Here is a 23,703-nt window from a genome sequence, read left to right as displayed (position 1 = left end):
CTTGCTCTTTCTAACAAGGTTCTATTCATCCGCTCTGCCACTCCATTTTGTTGAGGAGTGTTCATCACTGTGAACTGTCTTTTGATGCCTTCTTTCCTGTAAAAGTCATCAAATTCTTCGCTTATGTACCATTATCTGTTCTGAAACACTTGATCTTATTTCCAGAATCAAGTTACACCCACGCTTTGAAGTTTTTTGAAAGTGAAAAACACATCTGACTTCTTATTAATAGGGTACACTCAACATCTCCTGGAGTAATCATCAATAAATGAGACAAAATATTTTGCTCCACCTAGGGATGTAACTGTTTCTTGCCATACGTCAGAGTGAATCAATTCTAGAACATTTTTGCCTCTAGAATTTGATATGTTGAATTTCAACCGGTGCTGCTTACTTGTTATGCAATGCTCACACAAAGTAAGTGATACATTTGTTAAGCCTGTAAGTAGCTTTTGCTCTACAAGGACTTTCATTCCTTATTCTGACATGTGTCCAAGTTTCTGATGCCATAACATTGCAAAATCTGAACTACATGAGGCAACAGAGGCTTCTGCTTCTAGCAAAGTCTCTCCCTTCAGCATGTACAAGCTTGCAGCTATCTTTTCACCTTTCAGCACCACAAGCGCTCCACGGAACACCTTCATATTTCCTTTCCGTGTTTCAATCTTTCTTGCATTATTATCCAACAATCCGTAGGATAATAAATTTTTCTTCAGGCCTTTCACGTACCGCACATCTCGAACAACTTTAATTGTTCCATCATACATCTTCAATATGATGGTTCCCACGCCAATTATCTCTAAGGCATGATCATTGCAGCTATACACAGATCCTTCTGAGACAGGTTCATAATGATGGAACCATTCTCTTCTTGAGGTCATGTGATATGTTGTTCCCGAATCAATGAGCCATATATATGCATATCTCTTTCTGCCTTCCACGGTGGTTGACACTTCACAACATATAGCATCTCCATTATCTGAAATGTTTGCGGTATTACCTTGTGGATTGGAGTTTTTATTTAGACTCCAACAATCCTTCTTCAAGTGACCCTTTTTTCCACAGTTGTAGCATTTTAAATTCTTCTTGCTTTTCGACTTCGATCTACCATGTTTGCGACTGCTACTTTGGCCACGTTCTGTTGATCTCCCTCTTATCGTTGTCAACACTTCTGCTTGTTGCATATTTACTTGTCTGTCTTCCTTGTTCTTGCACCGATTTTCTTCTTGAAGAACAACAGCTGCAACGTCATTGAAGACTAGTTGGTGACATTACTGTTTGTCAAGTTGATGATGAGTTGATCATACAAATCAGGTAAACTTTGAAGTAGAAGTTCAACACGTTCTTGTTCTCCTATTGTACATCTGAAGGATGTAAGATGAGAAAATAACGCGTTCAGTGTGTTTAAGTGCTCTGTCACTGAAGTAGATTCTGACATACGGAGAGTGTACAATTTCCTCTTAAGGAAAATTTTATTGTGCAACGATGTGGCCTAGTACAATTTGGTGAGATGATCCCATATCTCCTTAGATGTCTTCTTTTCCTCGATGCTTGCCAATACTTCATCTGCTAATGCTAGATGAAAGTTTGCCATAGCATTCCCGTACATTTCGATCCATTTGTTGTCATCTGTGAAATCCACCAACCTTTCACTGATAGCTGCTAGACAACCGTCTTTCCTCAGGATAGCCTTCATCTTCAATTTCCACAATGAGAAATATCTCCCATTGAATTTTTCAATATCAAATTTCGTTGTCATAGCTTCTTTTACGGATAGCTCCTACTATTTCACTATCATGAATAGTTCTCTGTAACCTTCAAAGAATGTGTAATAACTTCTTACTTTCTTATGTTGGAGGATCCACCTTTTGGTAGCAACCACAAAGACAATAATCAGATATTACACACTTTAATCTGGCTCGGATACCAATTGTTGCGGAAGACGGTTATCGGATAGAGCAAAATCGCAACTGATAATTTGAGAAAATAAAAATAAAGATAAAAGAGACATAAAATTTACGTGGAAAACCCCTAAATAATATAGGGTAAAAATCACGGGCAACGGTAGAAAAATTTCACTATGAAAAAATAGGAATTACAACCTTTCTTGATCTACCAAGGAGAAAACAATGATAATTCTCTCTTGATAAAAAGGATAAAAACAACTCTCAAGAAACTCTCTAAAATCTCTAGTATCGGAAGAAAGCTAGAATGCTTTGGGATGGTTTTGAAGCTAAATGGGATAGGGTATTTATATATGAAGCTTGAGGACTAATCTTATAAATACCCTAAAATTTAGTGACTAAATATAATTATCCCCATTAGCAAATATTCAACAAAATTGGCTAATAATAATTTTTTTTCAAAGCCACCGGCTGCTAACTAGCAGCCCCTGTGGTTTTTGATTTTTCAACAAGCAATAGCAATAGCAATAGCAATAGCATCTTTGTTAATTAGGATGCTAATGGTAGCTTATAGAATTAATACTTTCACATTGCTGGAAATAAATTTCAGATCTAACTATGTAAGATCTGCTGATATTTCTAGGTTTGACATGCTCCAAATAAGACAGGAAAAATGAATGGGGATAAATTTACAGCATTTGATGAAAATCACCTTCTTTGCACCTCTCAATCATTGAATAATTGAAAGGAACCCATCCACTAAAGAATGTACCTCCACCAAGCTTTTTTGGGTACAACAGAACACTAGCCAAGGTCAAGGCACCTAAAAGAAGTTAAATTTGAAACATACCACAAGTAATGTAAACGTTTTCTGACGAAGGCAGTAATTTTTATTCAAAGAAAAATTCATTTTACATAAGAGGATACATATAAGTTTATACACGTGAATTAGAGACCTAGATAAGATATAAGTCATCTTTTCTACAAATTAGGATATAGTGTTAGAGATAAGATAGGAAAAAGAGTTTGACTAAAACACTACTCACACTCCCCCTCAAGCTGGGGAGTAAATATTGTAAAGACCCAGCTTGGATGTAATTTCGTTGAAGGTAATCCTCGGAAGTGCCTTGGTCAATACATTAGCAAGCTGGTTTTGTGAGGAGACGTAGTTTAGTTTCACAGTTCCACCATTTACTTTTTCTGCAACCAAGTGTCTGTTGATCTCTATATATATTATTATGTCGTGGTGCACCGGATTCTTTGCAATGCTTATCATCACTCTGAAGTTCAAAGTAGTTGTTGTCACACATCCCTAGCTCAGTTAAGAGTCTTTGTAGTCAAATTTATTCACACATCTCGAATGCTATTGCCCTATATTCTGCTTCTGCACTGCTCCAGAAGACTACTTGTTGTTTATTTCTTCTCCATGTCACTAGGTTTCCCCACAAAAATGAACAATATCCCGCGGTCGACCTTCTATTGTTATTTCTCCAACCCAGCTTGAATCTGAGAAGATTTTAACTGTTATGTCTTCATGTTTTTTTAAAATCAACCCATGTCTTGGTGTCATCTTTAGATATCTTAAGATTCAATTAACTACCTCCAAATGTTCTTCTCTAGGATCATTCATCTATTGACTAACAATGCTAACGTGAAAAACAATGACATGTTTAGTTAGAAATAGATAAAAGAGTTTACCAACATGCATTTGATATTGTTCCTTGTTTTCTGGGTTTCCATCTTTACTCAATTTTAGGTTAACTTCCATAGGAGTTTATGAGGGCTTGCAATTAGTCATTCCATTTTTAGACAGTAAGTCTAGAATGTACTTTTTTTATTTATGATAATTTCTTCTTGCGATCTCGCTATCTCCATGCCTAGGAAATATCTCAGAGTTCCCAAATCTTTGGTTTCAAACTCCTTTGCTAGTATGTAACACCCCCAACCCGCATCCGACCCGGATCCAAGTCCGAGGTGTCACATTGACTTTTCAAACTTTGACTCTTAAAGAAAATCATGGAAATTTTAAACTTCCATTAAAATAGACGTTGTTAATTTACACAAGTCGGACCAAAATAATACAAAATCAATCAAAGCATTAGTAATTCATAATTTTGTTACATGCCAACACACTATATACAACCAAATACCTACATTCAAATACAGTTCTGATATGATTTGTGGAAAGGAGAGTCTGACCTGTCTTGCTCCTCTTCGCTTATCTTCTCGCTTTCAAGCACCTACGTGTGAAACACTTACACACTAAGTTAATGACTTAGTGAGGCATAGAACACATTAATCTAAACTCTCTACAATCATTAATGCAGGAACATTTCACAATTCATATAAAAGTATAATACAAACATCATATATCAATTCATATAACCAATTATAAACATGTACATATATCATCATTATTCTATTCAGATTATTGTCATTATTACTATCATTAATCCATTTAAAACATATAATTTGATATTAATCTTTAAAGCACTTCATATTATACTTTTCAAAAACAAATCATATAACATCATATAATATTTCTTTATTTAGCCCATGTACACGTCTGAGAACTACAGGTATGTGAGTACATAGAGGTTGTGCACTATGCTATCACCATAGCTCGTATAATTCTCACTAGGGGCATTGAATATTTGTCCCGAATGACCACTATGTACCGAAAGACCACTCCTTAAGAACCATATACATAATACAATTAACCAAATAAATGTACCAAAGTACCACATATATGTTCTACATAATTACATATATGTCCCGAAGGACCACGTAGAACCCTCTACTCTTGGCATGCCAACTATACCCCTAGCTCTCATGACACATAACATGGGCATTATAATTTATATAATTTCATATATATTCACATATTCACATAATTCACTTTCACATTTCACGTGTCTTATGTCACATAAATTGAATCACATATACATATAATCACGTAGATCACTTTACACAATTATATATATTTTTCACTCCATTTCATATTTCTTATATCTTATTCTTATGTCTTCTCATAGACATATATTCACATGTTCCTTGTAACATCCCAAAATTCGGGTTAGTGCCTAAAATGAGAATTTTTTAAATTTGGGGATCAATTTAGGAAAAATTAAAATTTCAAGAATTTTAATAGGAATATTTCATTATTGGATAAAAGGGTAAATATGAGATGATTATAAGGGTATTATGGTAATTTAGTTTGGAAGATATTTTATCTCCCTTATTTAGGGAGATAACACGTGTGAAAGGGGAAAAAGCTTCAGAAGCTTATCTTCTTTATTTCTTCTTCTTCCTCTCATGGCTTCAACTCCCAAAGGTAAGTTGATTTAATCTGGTTAATTTCTGGAATTTATAAGTTGGGATGGAATATTTGGGTATTATATAAGATTAAGGTAAGCTTATATAAGCTTAAAACATTAAGCAGAGAAAATTTGAAAGGAAATTTGATTAAGGGTTGAGAAATGAATTCTTGATATAAAGAGGTTTTTGAAGTTTTAAAGATAGATTTGACTTGTCAATGGGTTAATTAAGAAGTTAAAGGTGATAGAATTGAATTTAGAACACATGAAAAATTTAATGAAATTATTTGATTCAAGAATTATGGTGGATTATGGGAGATGGTAAAGTGTTATAGTTTTATAAGAAGGTTTATCTATGTATAGATAAGTTTTAAGGCATAAGGAGAGGTTAATAAGTAGAATTTGAGGTCAAAGTAAGAATTTTCGGGCTCAAAATGTATTTATGGGTTGTGTGCATCGATGCATCTTTAATATGCATCGATGCACTCTCAAGTAAATAAACATCGAGTACAGTTAGTGCATCGATGCATGAGGAGTGCATCGATGCATCCCCTTAAAATGAAAAAATCGAATGTAATTTGTGTATCGATGCATGGTAGTGCATCGATGCACCTGTTAAAGAATGCATCGATGCACTGTAGAATGCACCGATGCACTTCAATGAGAAATGAAATAAATCGTTATTCAATATATGAAATGATAGATTAAAGTATATTAATTGGATACTGATAGTATATATATATATATGATTGTGTAGACATCGATCGAAAACAAAGTTCGGATAGGTCGACAGAGTAAGATATGCAACGGAAACAAGTAATTAAGAGGGTTCATTGAGACCAGGTGAGTACATGATCATAAGTGTATGTTATGTTAAGGAATTAAGACTTGCGATGAGTCTAATTCTGATATTATATGATATAAGTATTAAAGCATAAACATGTATTGATATGGTATTAGATGTATCGTATATGAGAAAATGCATATGTCTAATTGTTGAATGCATCTATATGTGTGAACTATGTAAATGCGTGTATTTATGATAATAGGTCATGTGATCATGAGATATTGAAAATAAGTCATAAGATTACATGCATAAGTAATATGAGTTAAAAGATAATAGATAATATGTTATATGCATATGAGAAAAAGGTATATGTGAACTATATGAAATGAAATAAAGAACTATGTGATGTGACCATGTGTGAAAAGGATGAATAATGTGAATTTCATGGGAAAATGCTACGTGAAAGTAAACTACGTGACTATGTTATCATATGAAAAGTGATAAAGAGCTATGTGAAATAACTATGTGATGTGAATATGTAAATGTGTAATGAGGTAAAAGATAATGCCCATGTCATGTGTTATGAGAGCTATAGGTATAGTTGGCATGCCAAGAATCGAGGGTCTACGCGGTCCTTCGGGACATAGTGGTCCTTCGGGATATATGTGTTATATGTGGTCATTCGGGACATCTATGTGGTCCTTCGGGACAAATTCTACGCGCCCCTAGTGGGATTTATACGAGCTGTGGTGACAGCATTGTGCACAACCTCTATGTACTTACATACCTTAAGTTCTCAATAGTGTGCATGGGCTTTGAAAAGAAACCATAATTTGATATAATGATATGTGTGTTTCTCGTGAAATGGTACATGTGATATACGATATGTATAAGTGATAAGTTAGGATCATATGATAATAATGGAAACAAGTGTATATGGGTAATAGTGATATGAGATATGATATGGTTATGTATGATATGATCATAGTAATTATCCATATATTGTTGTGTTTGAAGTTATATTATATGTTTATGTTCAATAGATGCTCATATGATGGAATTGAATCAATGATAAGGAAATAAGTAAGGATAAACCGGTAAGTGATGGGTTTAATCGGTATATAAGTATAATATGTGTTACATGGGATGTTCATGCATTTGTTAGTTTACTTTATGTATTTATATTTCTCACTAAGTCTATGACTTAGCGTGTAAGTGTTTTACACATAGGTGTGGATAAGTCAGAATATCAAGTTTCAGATCCGTAGAGCAGCATATCTCCACACAAAGTTCAGATCAGAAATATTTTGTAAAGTATGTTTTGTTATGTAATTCGGTATGTTGGCATGTAATTAAGTAATTAAATATGTACGCTCTGATGGAGTCAGTTAAGGTTTTAAACATGTTTATGTAAAAGAATTACTCTATAAAATAGAAGTTTTAAATTTTCTATGGTTTCTTTTATAAAAGTATGTGCTTTGACTAGTCAATGTGACACCTCGGATTCATATCCGGGTCGGATACGGGTTGGGGGTGTTACATTCCTATAGTTCACCATTTCATCACATAAATATGTACTCATTTGATTTCACATATAGTCTCATAACTTATCCTGGTATAAATCATATAGCATTCTTCTAACTCATAATCTTATATATATCACAAATCATTTTACCTATACTTGTGTTCACATGGTTTATGTTCTTCTTCTCATTATTACATATGTCATATTTAATGACATATTTAATATATGTATATAATAACTTATATAATCTCATATAGCTTAAGCTTCATTCTCTTATATTTACCTATATCATGTAACCTATGTCATACTTATAGACACATATTATTTCTATTATTTCATTTATATATTAATCTAATCTATTTACTTAGTTTAATTTCATATAACCCATATGTCATAATTTTATTTAGGCACATGAATTTTTTTCCCTTATAGCTTATCTTATAAGTTCGTATCATCATTTATGTTCAAGTCTCCTAATTAATATACTATTCTTCTATCCTTTTATAGTTCAATCTTGTTTAGCCGATCTCACTTTCATTTACTCATACACTTCTATTATACTAATTTACCTAAATGATCGCACAACTATGCACTTGTCCAACTCTGATTCCTATTATTTATATAACCTTTACATTTGCTTACCTAATTCATATTAATTCTCATGAACTCACATTTATCATATTCTCCTATTATTACACAATTTATCTACTAAACATGTATTCACATACCTAAAAATCATATAACTTATATCATTCATACATAGTCACATATTTCAATATCACATGGTTTATATCATATTCACACAACATGTATTCACAACAACTATATAACATACGCAATAGCATACATCACATATACGCATATCAAACACATGCTTATAGTCATGGATTTATGTATTCTAATATAGGAAATAGACTCATCACAAGTCTTATTTCCATTCATCATCATATAATAACTAATGCACACTCACCTGACCTCACTAGTCAATATCAATCTCTTTATTGATTACTATTGCTTGTCGACTTGTCCGGACTTTGCTCTCGATCGATATCTACAAATCATATGTATTATATACATATCAACATTCACAATATCAAGATTTTAATCCTTCATTTCTTAACTAAAGAAAAGGTTACTTTCATTTCTTATTTAAAGTAGGTATCGATACTCTCTATAGGGTATCGATACATCCCTCACTGGGGTATCGGTACACTGCCTGTGTATCGATAACCAAATTACATTCGAAATTTTTTTGTTTCAAGGGGGTATCGATACACTCCTTAAGGTATCGGTACCCTTTGAACATATTCCTGAATTTTACTCTTGAGGTATCGGTACCTGTTGACTGGGTATCGATACACCCTTACCCAGAACTCAATTTTAAGCACGAAAATTCACTCAATTACTCACAAACACTTCATGTTTCATCCCTTAACATATTCATAACTTATCTACACATACTTAAACCCATTTATACTTATAAATCACATCTTTAACCTCAAAATCCTATCTTCCATATGAAATTCAAGAATCATACTAATTTCCCAACATGATTATAATTTTTTCTATTACTTCTATATTCTTTATTCATCCATTGACAAGTCAAATTTAGCTTCCAATTTAACTTATCAACTCTTATTCAAGATTTCATTTAAAAGTTCCTTAACTTTAATTTCTCCTAACTCTTTTATTATTTGTTTTAATGTTAACTTAAGCCTTCCTTAGGCTTAATTAACACTTAAAATCATAAACCCAACTTAAATTCAATGAATAAATAACCAATCAGAGAACTCACCTTCTCAAGCTTGAGTTCACTGCTGGAAGAAGGTGAAGAAGAGAACTCTTGAAAGTTTCATTTTACTCCTTTATCTTCCACGTGTAACATATATATAACCCCACTCAAAATTATCTTATTATCAAATTATCATTTTGCCCTTCCATTTTTCCTTCTTTGAGATTTAATCCTACACCAAATTTACAATATAAGTCCCAAAACTTTTAATCTTTTAATTTATACGTTAAAGTTTCCAAAAATTCTATTTTGGTCACTAACTCGACTTTTGGGATATTACAAATCTCTCATCCTTTTAAGCAAATTCGTCTTCGAATTTTCACTGCACGCACAAATAAGAACATATCTTCTAATGTTCTCATGTTTCATTCTCTACATACTTTTGACCGTTGAAAATCCATCTCATGCCACTTATCATATAAACAGTTACACTCATTCTTGGTACTCAAGATCATAAATCAATTGTTTTCCTTCCTCATATATGATTAAAAATATGCTTTGCAAAATCCAACAATCTCTTTATATAACCTTACCTACTTTTCTTATTTCTGTATCAAACTTATAATCAATGCCTTAAAATAACTTTTATTATATCTACTCCTGTAAACTTCATCCTTTTAATTTCCTTATAACATAAATCAAAGTCTCCTTATAGCATAGGTCGTATCTTTTTCCTTTATATTCCCATACTCTTTTATACTCATCTTTGATTATCGATTCTTTATCGCAACTTCATAACTTTTACATTTAACTTTTATTTTACAGAATCTCATTCTTTACTTAAAATATTTGTTTTACTTCCTTAAAGCTCCCTTTAAACATATAAATCCTCTTTTCTTTGGTTACATCATATCTATATAATCATAATTCATAACTATATTCAAATTCATTCCATACTTAATTAGCTTAACTTATCATCATCTTCTAATCATGTAACTCTAATACACTTACGATCATATAATTTTTTTTTCTAGACAACATCAGTACTTCCAATCTAGAGCGTAAACTTTTATCGAACCATTCATATACATTCATTCCCTACGGAATTAGCCTATCAATAATTTACTTAACTTATCCAATCTGCATTCTTACTCATACACAATGCAATCTCATGAGTTCAAATTCAAGCATTACAACTTCTTTTATCTTACAACTGATCACTGATGTATCCATTCTTAAACTTTTCAGAACAATATCTACATCACTTGATCCATTTTAGATGCTTATTCTTCTTCTTTAATTTATATATATAATTTCCAACATAACTTTCGATCCAATTCACCACTTTCACATCTAAACGTAACTTCATATCTATCTTTTAATTCCTTATTGAATCTTTCAGTACCAAACTCTACTACTTAGATGGGTCTGACTTTCATTGAATTTGATCTTTCAACATGAAATACAACTGATTCTAACCAAGGTTTAAAAACCAATAATTTCTGTCTCTCTTTGATAATACTAATCTTTATAAATACTAGTTCTCTTAATCATTCTGATCTTTCTCTAGAACTTTAGCACAAATAACTACTTCTAGAAAAAGGAACGATTTCAACACCAATAACATTGTTTTAATATGAGTGCACATCCTTCACCAACTACTTTCATACATCTTTTCATTTAAATCAACTTAGCAAATATTCACTCAACTTATTAAACTGTATCTGCCTTTATATATCTGATAAACTTATCACCGAGATGTTTATTATCTAACCCTTCGAAATTAATATCCATAATATTGAATCTTCCATCATTCTCATGATAACATCTGTCCACTATACTTCAACTCATTCACATAATAACTAAACTACTTAATCTAACTTTTTCACTTCAAAACAATGGAGACTCTTTAACGTTCTTATGGTGACACTTGTTCACCATATTCTATCTTATCCACGTAATAACAAAACTACACCATATCACTTTTATGATTTAAACAGTGAAGACCTTCTATCACTATTCTGATAAGATTTCAACTTTATGAAATCATCCTTTGATATTACGAGGCACTTCTTGAGGTGTCCGCTATTCATCCTGCTTGGACAGGGCAGGTGAATTACTACCACTATAGGTTTATCACCTCTCGATTCACTTTGACCATTTCATAATTATCTTATACTAATCTTATTCTATTAGCAAGATAACATACTCCTTACACTATCAGATCAGAAATTTTCACTTTTAGTTGGCATGTACACATTTTAAAATTTCTTTGACCTCGGTTTAAGCCTAGAATCGGCTAAACCTTAGCTCTGATACCATTAAATGTAACACCCCCAACCCGTATCTGACCCGGATCCGAATCCGAGGTGTCACATTAATTTTTCAAACTTTGACTCTTAAAGAAAATCATGAAAATTTTAAACTTTCATTAAAATAGATGTTGTTTTTTTTACACAAGTTAGACCAAAATAATACAAAATCAATCAAAGCATTAGTAATTCACAATTTTGTTACATGCCAACATACTATATACAACCAAATATCTACATTCAAATACAATTCTGATCTGATCTGTGGAAATGAGAGTCTGACCTATCTTACTCCTCTTCGCTTATCTTCTCGCTTTCCAGCACCTACGTGTGAAACACTCACACGCTAAGTTAATGACTTAGTGACGCATAAAACACGTTAATCTAAACTCTCTACAATTATTAATGCAGGAAGATTTCACAATTCATATAAAAGTATAATACAAACATCATATATCAATTCATATAACCAATTATAAACATGTACACATATCATCATTATTCTATTCACATTATTATCATTATTATTATCATTAATCCATTTAAAACATATAATTTGATATTAATCTTTCAAGCACTTCATATTATACTTTTCACAAACAAAACGTATAACATCATATAATACTTCTTTATTTAGCCCATGTACACTTCTGAGAACTACATGTATGTGAGTAAATAGAGGTTATGCACTATGTTGTCACCACAACTCGTATAATTCCCACTAGGGTCACTAAATATTTGTCCCGAATAACCACTATGTCACGAAAGATCACTCCTTAAGAACCATATACATAATACAATAGACCAAATAAGTGTACCAAAGTACCACATATATGTTACACATAATTACATATATGTCCCGAAGGACCACGTAGAACCCTCGACTCTTGGCTTGCCAACTATACTCCTAGCTCTCATGGCACATAACATGAGCATTATAATTTATATCATTTCATATATATTCACATAGACACATAATTCACTTTCACATTTCACGTGTCTTATGTCACATAAATTAGATCACATATACATATAATCACGTAGATCACTTTACACAATTATATCTACTTTTCACGCCATTTCACATTTCTTATATCTTATTCTTATGTCTTTTCATAGAGATATATTCACATACTCCTATAGTTCACCATTTCATCACATAAATATGTACTCATTTGATTTCACATATAGTCTCATAATTAATCCTGGTATAAATCATATAACATTCTTCTAACTCATAATCTTATATATATACACAAATCATTTTACCTATACTTGTGTTCACATGGTTTATGTTCTTATTCTCATAATTACATATGTCATATTTAATGACATATTTAATATATGTATATAATAACTTATATAATCTCATATAGCTTAAGCTTCATTCTCTTATATTTACCTATATCATGTAACATATGCCATACTTATAGACACATATCATTTCTATTATTTCATTTATATATTAATCTAATCTACTTACTTAGTTCAATTTCATATAACCCATGTCATAATTTTATTTAGGCACACGAATTTTCCCCCTTATAGCTTATCTTATAAGTTCGTATAATAATTTATGTTAAAGTCTCCTTATTAATATACTATTCTCTTATCCTTCTATAGGTCAATCTTGTTTAGGCGATCTCACTTTTCATTTACTCATACACTTCTATTATACTAATTTACCTAAATGATCGCACAACTATGTACTTGTCCAACTTCGTTTCCTATTATTTATATAACCTTTACATTTGCTTACCTAATTCATATTAATTCTCATGAACTCACATTTATCATATTCTACTATTATTACATAATTTATCTACTAAACATGTATTCACATACCTAAAAATTATATAACTTATATCATTCATACATAGTCACATATTTCAATATCACATGGTTTATATCATATTCATACAACATGTATTCACAACAATTATATAACATACACAATAGAATACATCACATATACGCATATCAAACACATATTTATAGTCATGGATTTATTCATTCTAATATAGGAAATAGACTTATCGCAAGTCTTATTTCCATTCATCGTCATATAATAACTAATATGCACTCATCCGGCCTCACTAGTCAATATCAATCTCTTTATTGATGACTATTGCTTGTTGACTTGTCCGGACATTGCTCTCGATCGATATCTACACAATCATATGTATTATATACATATAAACATTCCCAATATCAAGATTTAATCTTTCATTTCTTAACTAAAGAAAAGGCTACTTTCATTTCTTATTTAAAGTAGGTATCGGTACACTCTATAGGGTATCTATACATCCCTCACTGGGTATCGATACATCCCTCACTGGGTATCGATACACAGCCTATGTATCGATACCTAAATTACATTCGAAATTTTTCGTATGAAGGGGGTATCGATACACTCCTTAAGGTATCAGTAACCTTTGAACATATTCCTGAATTTTACTCTTAAGGTATCGGTACCTGTTGACTGGGTACTGATACACCCTTGCCCAGAACTCAATTTTAAACACGAAAATTCACTCAATAACTCACAAACACTTCATGTTTCATCCCTTAACATATTCATAACTTATCTAGACATACTTAAACCCATTTCTACTCATAAATAATATCTTTAACCTCAAAATCCTATATTCCATATGAAATTCAAGAATCATATCAGTTTGCCAACATGATTATAATTCTTTTCTATTACTTCTATCTTCTTAATTCATCCATTGATACGTCAAATTTAGCTTCCAATTTAACTTGTCAACTCTTATTCAAGATTTCATTTAAAAGTTCCTTAACTTTAATTTCTTCCAACTCCTTTATTCTTTGTTTTAATGTTAACTTAAGCCTTCTTTAGGCTTAATTAACACTTAAGAATTATAAACCCAACTTAAAATCAATGAATAAATAACTAATCAGAGAACTCGCCTTCTCAAGCTTGAGTTCATGACTGGAAGAAGATGAAGAAGAGAACTCTAGAAAGCTTCCTTTAACTCCTTCGTCTCCCACGTGTAACATATATATAACCCACTCAAAACTATCTTAATGTCAAATTACCATTTTGCCCTTCCATTTTTCATTCTTTAAGATTTAATCCTACACCAAATTTATAATATAAGTCCTCAAACTTTTCAATCTTTTAATTTATACCTTAAAGTTTCTAAAAATTCTATTTTGTTCACTAACCCAACTTTTGGGATATTACATAGTAAGGTCTTTAACTTTTCTATTTCTACTAAGTCATCACCCGTGATGATGATATCGTCCACGTAGACAATCAAAATTGACTTTTTTTATCAAGAGCAGTTTTTACAAACAGAGTGTGGTCGGATTGACACTGTTTGTATTTGTCTTGTAACATTACCTTCATGAATTTGTCAAACCAAGCTCGAGGTGATTGTTTTAGACCATATAAGGATTTCAACAATTTACATACCTGGTTATTTCCAAAATGGATTCATGGTGAAACTTGTATAAAGACCTCTTCTTCAAGATTGCCATTGAGGAATGCATTTTTTACATCTAGTTGGTGAAGTATCCAATCCTTGTTCACCGCCAAGGATAATAGAACTTGAACAGTATTGAGTTTTGTAACAGGAGAAAAGGTTTCATGATAGTCAACTCCATGAGTCTAAATAAACCCCTCTGCCACAATCCTAACCTTATATCTCTCAATTTTTCCATCTGCCTTGAATTTCACAGTAAAAACCCATTTGCAATCGATCAGTTTCTTGTCTTTAGGTAGATCAACGATGACCTAGGTTTTGTTGTTTTCTAGAGCTGAAATTTCTTCTTCAATTGTCTTCTCCTACTTGGGACTTTTTAATGCATCCTCTATGGTCTCTGGAATGTAAATATGATTAACCTGAGCTATGAAAGTCTTGAAACTAGGCATTAGTTTACTATAAGCAACAAATTTACTAATAGGATGAGTTATACATCGTCTAACTTCTTTTCTTTGAGCAATTGGTAAATTACTAGTATCAATCACCGCATCCAACTTACTTTGGTCACCACCTCCTCTGTCTGTTGAGGGATTTAAACCTTGTTTTGGCTCTTAATAATGCATTAGTTGCGGTGTGGATGGTAGGGCTTATTTAGATCATCTTTTGTAGGTGAGAATATCGATAGATGGCCTGGGTGTTTTATGAGAGTTGGCGGGATTAATGGATTGGTTTTTATCAGCAGATGTGGTAGTGTTAAGAGGTTGTGGAGTGGTAGTTGTTCAGTAGCATATAGACAGATAACTCAGTAGTAATCGCTAAAAAATGAAATTCAAACTCAATATCCCCTGGATTTCGGTTTTGTAGAAGAACAATTTATGCTCTTGAAAAGTGGCATCCATAGAAGTGAATAACCGTTTTGTAGAATAAGAGTAGCAATGATAACCTTTCTGAAGAGATGAATAACCACAAAGACACACCGAATTTCTCGAGGATCAAGTTTAGATTTATGAGGATTGTGCTCATGGAAAAAAGCAGTACAACCAAAGACACGAAGAGGAACAAAAGAGGTAAAAGGTTTGAAATGAGGAAATTTGTGGAAAAGATATCTCGGGGACACTTAAAGGTAAAAATCTTACTAGGCAGACGATTGATGAGAAATATAGTTGTTAAGAGAGCCTCATCTTAAAGGTATTTCGAAATATTAGAAGAAAAAAGGAGAGCTCTGGTTACCTCAAGAAGATGACGATTTTTACGTTCGGCGACCCCATTTTATCATGGAGTGTCGACACAAGAAATGAGGTGGACTATTCTGTTTTCTTGGAAGAAAGATCCTAACGAACGAGAGAGATATTCTTCACTATTATCAGATTTAAGGATGCCAATGGAACTTTGGAACTGTGTTTCAATCATTTTGTGGAAGCGTTTAAAGATAGTACAAGACTCAGACTTGTACTTCATAAGAAAGGTCCAAGTGGTACGAGAGTGGTCGTCAATAAAAGTAATAAACCAACAAATTCCATGTAAACCCGTAACCTGCGAAGGTCCCCAAATATCACTGTGAATTAAGAAAAAGGTTTAGGCGAGTGAGAGGGAGAAGGAGGATAAGAGTTGTGAATGTGCTTTGCAAGAGAACAAATGTCACAAGAAAATGATGCAAAATTTTTATTAATAAACAATTTGGGAAACAATCTTGCAAGATAGGGAAAAATGGGGTGACCTAACCTAAAATGTCATAACACAATTTCGACAACCGCATCTTTAGGAGAAATTGAAACAAAGGAAGAGATAAATGGTGAAAGTGAGCGGGTTAGAACGAGAGCAGCAGGAGGAGCTTCAAGGATGTAGAGTCAACCACGACGCCTAGTATTGTCAATCACCATCCCCGAGGTCAAATCTTGAAATTCACAATAATCGCGATTAAAATGAGAAGTACTACCCAAATCTATAGATAATTTACTAATCGAAAGAATATTGCAAGTCAAACTCGAAATATAGAAAACATTAGACAGAAGAATGCATAGTTTAAGGCATTTTCATGAACCACCTTTGATGAGCTTACATACAAGCTGGGGTTTTACAATGTATTCTCCCCAGCTTGAGAGGGAGTGTTAGCTATAGATTCTATCAGTTAGAGATCCTTAAACATTATGTTGTTAGTTTTAGTTTTTTAAATTTTAAATTTGAGATAGTTTGTTAGAGTTATCTATTGTAGAGTTCTATAAATAAGAATAATCTTTTACTTTATAAGTAAATAGAGCAGTAAATAAAATTCCTAAAATGGTTTGAGTTTCTTTAAAACTCACATAAACATAATATTTATAAACATTGGATGCAACGGGTGCTAGCCCCCACAAGTCGGTATAGATTAACTGGAATGTCTCAGAATAAACTGTGTGGCACATGACAGGGAAGTTTGCGACTCTTCCCATTTTACATGAGGTGCATACGGGCAAATGATTTTCATTGAAGCCTTTCGGCAAAGTCACATTACATTGAGTACAAACTCGTAAAATTATTTCAAACGACATATGACCAAGACGATTATGCCAAATCCGATACAGGTTGAGAGACCCCAAAGCAACATAAGCTTCAACACCAGCTTGCTTATTGTTATGCACCGTAGATCCAAACTCATAATGGTCATTAACTTCCCGACCTTGAAGCAATACCTTTCCAGTTTCCTTATCCCAAACAAAACACTGACAAGCAAGAAACTCCAAGAAGACATAGTTATCACTAGCAAGCTTAGACACCGAAAGCAATTTTTTAGTAACATAATTCATATGCAAAAGATGAATCAACTTCAAAGATCGAGAAGCAATAATGAGAGAGGGCTGCCCAATCTTATAAATGTGTAAGCTATTACCATTGCCCACAACAAGTTTACCAGGGCCAATATATTCAGCAACATCCACGACCTTAGAGGCATCCGAAGTGATGTGATACGTAACACCAGAGCCTGCAAGTCAGGATCTATAACTGCCATCAACAACACGAGGACGAGAGGCACTACAGTCAGCCATCACCACTAGAGAGGAATGAGCCCCAGACTTTCATGTACAACCAAAGCTCGAGCAATCAGTGTTATAATGACATACATTCACTACCGGCTATCGGTCAACACCTGAGCCTCGAGAAGAGACAATCATTCTATGAAACGATTGATCAAAAGTGTACTAACACCGATCCACGAGATATCTATTTTTTCCTTTCGTAGCGTTTGTAAAAAACTGCCGCTAAATGTTATAACATATAGTTGTGTTTATTGAAAAAAGCCACTATAGATGAACCTATTGTGGCGTTTGTATAAAAACGCCGCCAAAGTGCTACTTTGTTGCGTCGTTTGTCAAAAAAATTCCACTATAGATGGACTTATTGCGGCGTTTGTATAAAAACGCCTCTAAAATACTACTCTGTTGTGGCGTTTGTCGAAGAAAAGCCACTAACGTTACTATTTTGTGGCGTTTAGAATGTAAATGCCGCTATATGTTAAAAGTGAGTGGTGTTTAATCTCAAAACGCCACTAAAGAACAACTTTGCTGCAGTGAACACTCAAATTTTTTCTGCTGAGTCTCAACATCAATGATAAGGGATCACGACTTGCTGTTATGATAGTGACGACCCAGCGATGCTAAATCGGCAACCCATTTAAAATACTAACAACCTGCTCAAATTCAGAAACCGACCGACCACATGCAGCGAGAGCGTTGCAAATTTCCTTCACACGCGATACATAAGCATGCATGCTGAGCTCACCTTTTTGGGTGGCCTTGAGCTGAAAAAGAAGATTCATAGCAGTAGTAGTCGATCGATTTACAAAGAAAGTGCTTATCGTCGACCATAACTGAGCAGCAGTGTCAGCTCCCAACAACTGAGGTAAAAGAGATGGTTGATGGTGGAGAGAAGCCAAGACTCAACAACACTATCTTGAGCAGTAAATAATTCAAACGCTTCATTCTCAACCTCAGATTCGTCATCAAGAGTAACCATCATCGCCGGAGGTGACACCTCCCCCGTGAAGTGCTTCTGCAGGCGATGACCACGAACAGCCAAAGGACCTGCTGCTTCCACAAAAGGTAGTTCTACTCATCCAGAGCAACGCTAAGTCGTTTGTTGGTGAAGCCTTTTTGTGAGACAGCAGACGCAGAATCCAGATCGACCGTCGAGCTGCCACTAGAGGAAGTCACTGGAGGAGTCATAGCAAACGGAAGCAAAAAAAAGCCACACACCAGTGAGAACAAATGATACCATGTAGATTTTATGAAACTTTCTGTTATTGAGAATGCTTGCTTCTTTTAGTGATATTGTGCTCAATATGTAGGGAGCACATAATACATTGTTAAAATGAGCAAAATTTTCGAGATAATGTTCTCGAATTTTTTTATTTAACGATATAACGTACTCCCAAGATTAATTGTTTAAATAAGGCGAATTGCACAGTGTTGGCCGTAGGTCGCCATGCCTTCCGGGCGACCTACGGCGTGGCAGCTTCCCAGCATAGGTCGCCATGCACTCCGGGCGACCTTGTAGGTCGCCATGCACTCCTGGCGACCTTGTAGGTCGCCATGCACTCCTCCTGCTCCTCGCGTGATTCCTCTTGCCCTCGGATGCCCTCGCATAGCTCGCTCGAATGGCCTCGGTCGGATGCCCTCGGATGCCCAACGTGTTGGAACGTGCATGACACATGCAATCTCTCTCGTAGCTCGCCGGGAAGACATGGCGACCTAGTAGGTCGCCCGGATGGCATGGCGACCTACGACCAACACTGTAGATTTCACCCTATTTGAGCAATTAATCTGAGGAGTGCATTATCTCGTGAATTAATTTATTCGAGAACGTTATCTCGAGAGTTTAGCCTGTTAAAATGGTTAACAAACCATGACGTCAGCCAAACAACCAAAACAACCTAATAAAATCTATACCAGCACATGCAAACCATGCATTTCACATGCTAACACCGAGGATCACAGAAAGAACTATGGGGTTGGTTAACAATATAGAATGCATGCATATCTTCAGCCATCCACGATGACCCATTAGTTCTACAATACATTTATTTTAATTTTTTCCCCCGAAAGTTTTCTAGAATGCGGTTTCTAGTCGAGCTCAATTGAGCTACGAGCACAGCGATTATCTTCTCCATCCCCATCCCCTAGCCTTTGCTAGCCCAGTTATGACATGGGTCAGTTTTGTTATTTGATGTAAAGAGACCTTAGAAGTTAAAACTAAGAATTTTATTCTCAGCTGCGTTTACCTGTGATGAAACAACCAGCCGCCATCGTCTTGTTGCTCAATAAGCCGTCAGATTGGTGGGACATCACCCGATCTCATCAACGCTATTAGCGTCCCCTTCAATACATATTCGAATTTCTCATGGAATCCTCTTTTTTCAACATCTTCCACTCAAAAATATGCTTCCATCCACCAGGGATGGATCATTCTCGGCCTTTATTCAAAAAACATGAACTTCAGCTATAAGTTACACTATGAATTGTCGAGTGTGAAAGCACCACGTGGAATGTGGGAAACACAGTGTTAAGCCCTCTCTAGTTAGACACAAGACTCGACAGGGACAAAAGGTTGAAGTGTAGATAAGTATTAAATTACAGTAATAGTTGGTGAGCATTAAAATCATAACAAGCCATGACAAAAGACAATGATAAAACAAGGGAACAGCTCGGAAGGAAGGAAGTAAGGAATAGAAACTTTTAAATGTACCGGTTGCCTCTCTGTCATTGTTGTTGTTGTGGAGCTTTGTGGTAGTAAGACATGAGCTGTAGAAATATGTGCAATTTTACATCATTGCTTGCGATAAAAAAAAGTGAAGCCCAAGGTATGGTGCTAAGCCTATATTCGTATTAGCCGCCTCTTGGCCCTTTCCTCTCATCTCTATGTCGATACCAAATAAATTAAAATAAAATGGCTAATTAAATGGTCTTCAAAATAGATAAGGATAAAAATCACAAGTAGACCAAATTTCGTTACAAAATTCAAATTCAAACAAAGTTGATAAATCTGAAGATCAATTTTTCCCTTCTGCCAAAGTAAAAAAATAAAAAATAAGGAATAAAACAATTTATGCCAGTCTTTAATAATCGTATGTCATCTTCCACATAAAAAGTCATGTTGGGCTTACAAGTGCGTGCTGTTTGTATGAATTTTTCATGGCTGCTTTTGAAACGATGAACGGTCGCTATTAATGGCCGTTTGGCATTGTCAATATTGCCCAGTATTCGGAATTTTGGAATTTTCTCCCCCAGAGGAATCAACGAAGATCGACAAAGCCTGGAAAACGACTCATGGGATTGTTCCATCCTCCGGTGATGCACGAACAGGGTTAAATGAAGAAAGGGCGACAGTTGAAAGAGAGAATCATCGAGAAAATGTCAATTCCTTTCAACTTTTTGGGAACCGTTATATTTCTTTATATATAAAAAAAAGGGGAATGAACGGTGTTTGCAGATGGACCATCTGTCTTCTCCCTTGTCTGTAATATCCCTCAGAATATTCCACATATTGCAAAAAGTCAAACAAGTTTGGTTGGATTCCCACAGTCCCATATGAGAGATTTTGCATATTTGGGTCGAAATGGCATTGCTTTTGGCTAAGTTCTGCTTTTCGAAATTCAAACACATGGGATGTGGCAATTTAGTTTACCCTTTGAATATTTGGATTCTCCAATCGGTTTAGTTACCCGCGGAAGGTGGGGCTTTTCATTAATTATATTTGGCCACGTTCTGGGCTCCTTTACCAGCCATGTCTGGCGCTCAATGCTGCGCCTACCTGGCAGACTGTACCCTGAATGTATTGTATAACTATAGTCCTCTCAAAATCTAGAGACGTAATTTTATTAAAGCCGTGTAATGAAATCACAACTTTAAGTAGATCTGCTGTCTTGGCTCGTGTAATTTTGTCTTTTTATGGTTGTCCCTGTTAGCCCTAATTTTTCAGACATTGGAACAATCATCAAAATGCGAGTTATCATAAACACGCATAAAAAACAGCACATGTCCCGTTCTGATACGTCAAAATTAGACGTTAAGAGCCGTAACCATTAAAAAAAGCTTTCTTCGCATAAAGCAGTGGTCCATTCTGATGCTAACAATTGATCATATTTATGAATGTAAATTAGCAAACCGGTCGATCTGATGCATGTTCTCAAATTTGTATTACAGCACAGCACTGGTCATTGGCAACCTGCCCTTGCACTTCTAGGGTAGGGTGCAAACCATACCAATGCAAATCGGAATTGTCACTAGAAAAAACTCTGGTCACTGCTCTGAAAAGTAAAACACCTTTATTCAGTGAACTCAAAACCCTTTTATTCCGAGTAATTGCATCCTTAATCGCGTGCCTTGTTAATCTTATGTTCTAGAAAATTATGCCCTATTTCCTCTAATTAAATGAGGCTACGGGGAACCTGTTAAATAATATTAGTGATTAAAAAATATTATTTTCTCTAAAAGTTTTGGATTCATAAGGCTACATAAAGGAGATAAGGATCCAATTTCAACAAATGAAATAGTAGGGGGTTTCTAGATAATTTTGGTTTGGATTGCACATGGCTCGTCATTTTGGTCACAAACAAAAGCTATTAACAAAGAGGGGGGTAGTCCTTCTCGAATGGGGCTATGGGGAGGAGATAAGGGACTCGACCATTCTCTTATTCTTTATCACCTTTTAGATCCCTAGTCCCCACATCGGTTTCGCCATTACCACCATTATCCTACAACCCAACCACTTACCCATCAACCTTGGGGTCCAGTTTATGTTTGTCATTTTGGTTAGCCACTCAATTATGAGTTTCTTTACTTTCGACTGTTCGATATTTCCTTCTCTCACTTCAATGCCTATTTGACTTGTGTTCATCACATTGTTTATTGTTTTCCTTCTGCTTTTTTTGCCCTTGTGGGCTCTGCTAATTAAACTTACTATCCACTCAAATATATTGGTTATAATGTCTTTTACCCATTTCAAATTTAATCTTCATCTTACTTATAGGGGATAGAAAAGGAGAGTTATAGAGAAAGGAAGAAAAATATTTGTAGTGGATTTAGAAACTACGATATATGATGTAAGAGAATATGAAGAAACAAAAATATCAATTTAATTAACCTATCAAATGTGATTATTTAGTTTCAAGTAATATTAATATAATTTAGTTTTAACCAGTTGGTCTAGTAGAATGAGACACTAAATCCCTAGCAAGATCAGTGATTCAAATCCTAACAATTGAGAATGGAACAAACTGGATTGATAAGATCACCCTTACCTCTGCAGTACCTTATCAGGATTAGTCGATCAATAGATCGGAAACGGTGATTATACCAAAAACAATGTATTTTTAATATTGATTAGGAAAATAGGATGATTTGTACCATAAGATAAAATCTTAGATAATTGCCAATAATTATATTTTTTTCTGTAATTTTCCCAATTAATTTAGTAAAATTAATTTTCCCACTATTTCCCCTTAAGCTCGTTTATTCAATCTTTTCAAGCCTTTTGTTAAAGATTACTCTTTATTTATTGATACAATTCACTTGCAAAAAAGGCCGGAAACTTTAGTTTTAAGTTGTGCCATTCTTATAAAAGGCAAGAATGAAAAGGATTCTCTTTTACTCTTCATCCACACCAAAGACATTTTTATTTAAAGGTGTTAGTTGAATTTTAA

The sequence above is a fragment of the Hibiscus syriacus genome, unplaced genomic scaffold, assembly GCF_006381635.1.
Source record: "Hibiscus syriacus cultivar Baekdansim isolate YM2019G1 unplaced genomic scaffold, ASM638163v2 tig00004205_pilon, whole genome shotgun sequence".
NCBI lineage: Eukaryota > Viridiplantae > Streptophyta > Magnoliopsida > Malvales > Malvaceae > Hibiscus > Hibiscus syriacus.
This window is presented reverse-complemented; position numbering follows the sequence as displayed.